At 42.8% G+C, this 4,425-nt stretch overlaps 1 pseudogene; it reads left to right on the forward strand.

Annotated features, from left to right (window-relative positions):
* The first annotated feature begins 2,184 nt into the window (after positions 1 to 2,184).
* Positions 2,185 to 2,907, forward strand: LOC136146397 (BOLA class I histocompatibility antigen, alpha chain BL3-6 pseudogene; annotated as a pseudogene).
* Positions 2,908 to 4,425: the final 1,518 nt, after the last annotated feature.

The raw sequence follows: 4,425 nt of genomic DNA on the forward strand, positions 1-4,425 counted from the left end.
TCCTTAGTGATTTCTTTTATATTTAACTCTTTCATCCATCTGGGATTTAGTCTTGTATAAGGGAACAGAACTAAAACTATGTGATTTTCTCCACTATATTTAGATAAAGAAAATAAAAATCTCTGCATTGAAAAGAAAATCTACAAAATCTAAAAACAAATGACCAAATAAAAATACATATTTTCAACAGTATTAGAGACACATGGCTCTGTTAACTCAGGTAGATGATTTCTACACCTTAACACAAAGAGAATACAAAAGAAATAAATTAACATATAGAGAAACAGGCATCTATCAATAGACAATCCATAAACAGGGAGATATTTATTTCAAATTAATTTGTAAAAAGATGCTTTGACTCACATGGTTGAAGATAAATACCAATTAAAACTACAATGAGAGATCATTTATTTTTATCAATCAGATAATTGCTACTTTTTTTTTTTTTTAGTAGCTAAGTGGTGTCTGACTATTTTGTGACCCCATGGACTGTAGCCTGACAGGCTCCTCTGTCCATGGGATTTCCCAGACAAGAATACTGGAGTGGGTTGCCATTTTCTCCTCCAGGTGAATCTTCCAGGCCCCTTCCAAACCTTCCAGGGATTGAACTCATGTATCCTGCATTGGGAGGTAGATTCTTTACCACTGAGCCAGGGAAGACTCCATTATCGGATTGGTCTCTTGGTGAGGGCATGGAGTAAAAGCACTCTCAGATATTTGATAGAATTCTAAATTGTTCTATCAGTGGTGGCAGAAGGTCTCTGAAGTGACCCTCAAGATCCTTGCCTGGGGGTTATCAGACCCAAGGGTAATCCCCTGGGATGTGGCTTCCTTCTAAGGAAATGAATACAGCAGAGGATGCAAGACATGCATGAGTGTATTATAGGACTACATGACATAATGCCCACCTTCCTGAGAAGACTCTGGTTTGCTGGTTTTGATGACACAGGTGGCCATGTTGGGGAGCCCACAATGTAAAGAACTGGGTTTGACCTCTAGGAGCTGAGATCAGTTGGCAAGAAAGGGAGGTGCTCTATCATAAGGTGCAAGATATTGAATTCTGCCAACAACCTGAGTAATATCTGAAGAGGATTCTCCCCCAGCTGAGAATTCAGATGAGATCCTGTCTCCAGCTGACACATAAATTGCAGTCTTATATGTATTCAATTAGTTCAGCTCAGTCGCTAGTCGTGTCAGACTCTTTGCGATCTGATGGACTGCAGCACGCCAGTCTTCCCTGTCCATCACCAACTCTCAGAGTTTACGCAAACTCATGTCCATCGAGTCAGTGATGCCATCCAACCATCTCATCCTATCGTCCCCTTCTCCTTCTGCCTTTATTCTTTCCCAGCATCAGGGTCTTTTCCAGTGAGTCAGCTCTTTGCATCAGTGGCCAAAGTACTGGAGTTTCAGCTTCAGCATCAGTACTTCTAATGAATATTTAGAACTGATCTCCTTTAGGATGGACTGGTTGGTTCTCCTTGCAGTCCAAGGGACTCTGAAGAGTGTTCTCCAGCACCACAGTTCAAAAGCATCAATTCTTCGGCACTCAGCTTTCTTTGTACTCCAACTCTCACATCCATACATGACAATTGGAAAAACCATAGCCTTGACTAGATGGAACTTTGTTGGCAAAGTAATGTCTCTGCTTTTTAATATGCTGTCTAGGTTGGTCATAGCTTTTCTTCCAAGGAGGAAGTGTCTTTTAACTTCGTGGCTGCTGTCACCATCTGCAGTGATTTTGGAGTCCAAGATATAAAGTCTCTCACTGTTTCCACTGTTTCCCCATCTATTTTCCATGAAGTGATGGGACCAGATGCCATGATCATAGTTTTCTGAATGTTGAGCTTTAAGCCACCTTTTTCACGCTCTTTCACTTTCATCAAGAGGTTCTTTAGTTCTTCTTTGCTTTCTGCCATAAAGTTGATGTTATCTGCATATCTGAGGTTATTGATATTTCTCTGGGCAATCTTGATTCCAGCTTGTGTTTCATCCAGCCTGGTATTTCACATGATGTTCTCTGCATATAGGTTAAATAAGCAGGGTGACAATATGCAGCCTCAACTAAGCCATACCTAAACTTCAGTACCATAGAAACTGTGAGAAAGTAAATGTAGTTTGTGTTAAGCTTAAGTTTGCACTTGGTATTCTGGTATGCAGCAGTAGATAAATAATAAAGCATCTATGCACGTGGGGCTGGAGGGGCGTCTCCTCCGCGGGTACGGTTAGTCGGTCTACGATTGGCGACAATTACCTCGCATTGAAGGACGACCTGTGCTCCTGGACCGTGGCAGACACGGCGGCTCAGATCATGAAGCCCAAGTTTGAGCAAGGTGGTTTGGTGGAGTTCCACAGGAACTACCTGGAGGGCAGGTGCACGGAGTGGCTCTGCAGATACCTGGAGAGCGAAGGACACACCGCACCGCACAGACCCTCCAAAGACCCATGTGACCCATCATCCCCTCTCTGACCATGAGGTCACCCTGAGGTGCTGGGCCCTGGACTTCTACCATGAGGAGATCTCTGTAACCTGGCAGCATGATAGGGAGGACCAGACCCAGGACATGGAGCTTGTGGAGACCCGGCTTCTGGAGATGAAACCATCCGGAAGTGACTGGCCCTGGTGGTGCCTCTAGGAGAGGGGCAGGGATACACGTGCCATGTGCAGCAGGAGGGGCTTCAGGAGCCCCTCACCCTGATATGGGAACCTCCTCTGCCCTCCGTCCCCATCATGGGCATCATTGCTGGCCTGGTTCTCCTTGTGGTCACTGGAGCTGTGGTGACTGGAGCTGTGATCTGGAGGAAGAAGCGCTCAGGTGAAAAAGGAGGGAACTATGCTCTGGTTGCAAGTGGTGATGGTTCCCAGGGCTCTGATATGTCTCTCATGGATCCTAAATGGTGAGACAGCTGCCTGTGGGAACTGAGTGATGCAGGATCCTCATCCCACCTCTGAATTGTGACTTGAAGATCTGACTTCTCTTTCTCCAGAAGTCACCAGAATGTGCAGGTGTTCCTATTAGCATAATGTGAAGCAGTGGGGGCCTGGCTCATCCCTGCCCACCATGGCCCCTCCTCACACTGGCCTGTGTTCTCTGCCCTGATGGTCCTTCCTGATCCAGCAGAGGATAGGCTGGGCTGGGCTGTCTCCATCTTTGATTTAACTTCATTTCCACTGAAGTGTAACGTCTTTCATATCCTACAGAAAATCAGAATTCAAATTACAGATTTCCCCCTACTCTATCTGTGGGTCCCCATCAGTCTTGTCCCCCAGCGTTTGTCTATGTGGGTCTGTTTCCTAAAACTACAAATAGATTTTTAATCTATAATAACATGATATTACAAATAAATTGCTTTTCCTTTCTAATTGTTTGTTTTAGAAATCTTTATATATATGCTTAGGACTTCCCTGTAGCTCAGACAGGAAAGAATCTGCCTGCAATGCAGGAGACCCAGGTTCAACTCCTGGATCAGGAAGATTTTCTGGAGAAGGGAATGGCAACCCACTCCAGTATTCTTGCCTGGAGAATCCCATGGACAGGGGAGCATGGTGGGCTATGTGATTGCATGAGTCAGACACGACTGAGCGACTAACACTACTATGCACTAGTAACAAATTATTTAATCCATTACTTAATTTATATTTCAATTTTAACATATATATATACACCCAAAGATACATATACAAAAATAATCCATTATAGCAAGTTTTAGTAATAACAGAGGAATGGAAAAAACATCTACAAGCCTGTCAATAAATGTCTAATCAAAAGCTGACAGATTATGGTATAACCACTAAAGAACATTTTGGCCAAGGGAGAGAGAATATATATATTAAAAAAAAAAAAAGATGGTTCTTCAGTGGAAATCAGGCTGCAGAATATTGTGTATAAGTATGCTAGCACTTGTAAAATGGCAAAAGGATGTACAGAACCAACTTTTTATGTGTATAGACTATCTCTACGGAATACATTGAGTTGGAAAAATTCTTTGCTTTTTAGATTGATATAAAGACTAGAGGGGGTTTCTCAGGTGGCATTAGTGGTAAAGAACTGGCCTGCCAATGCAGATGAGGTAAGAGACTCGAGTTCGATCCCTGAGTCAGGAAGATCCCCTGGAGGGAGGCATGGCAATACTCCAGTTCTTGCAGGGAGAATTCCATGGACAGAGCGAAGAGTTGCACAGGACAGAAGTACCCTAGGACAGCATAGCACCAAGACTGGAGTAGAGGGTTAGAGAAAATATTTTATTATCCATTTTATTTCATATCTTTTGGGTTTTTAATTATGTGTATGTATTCATGCAGCCAGAATGTATGATTACAGGAATAGTAAAATTCTCTGATGGTTAAAACATATTTGAGAGTTTTGATGTTGTTTTCTTCACTTTTTATGTTCTTACTGCATTATTCATTTATTCAAAAAATAA

Source organism: Muntiacus reevesi, chromosome 14 (assembly GCF_963930625.1).
Source record: "Muntiacus reevesi chromosome 14, mMunRee1.1, whole genome shotgun sequence".
In the NCBI taxonomy this organism is placed as follows: Eukaryota; Metazoa; Chordata; class Mammalia; order Artiodactyla; family Cervidae; genus Muntiacus; species Muntiacus reevesi.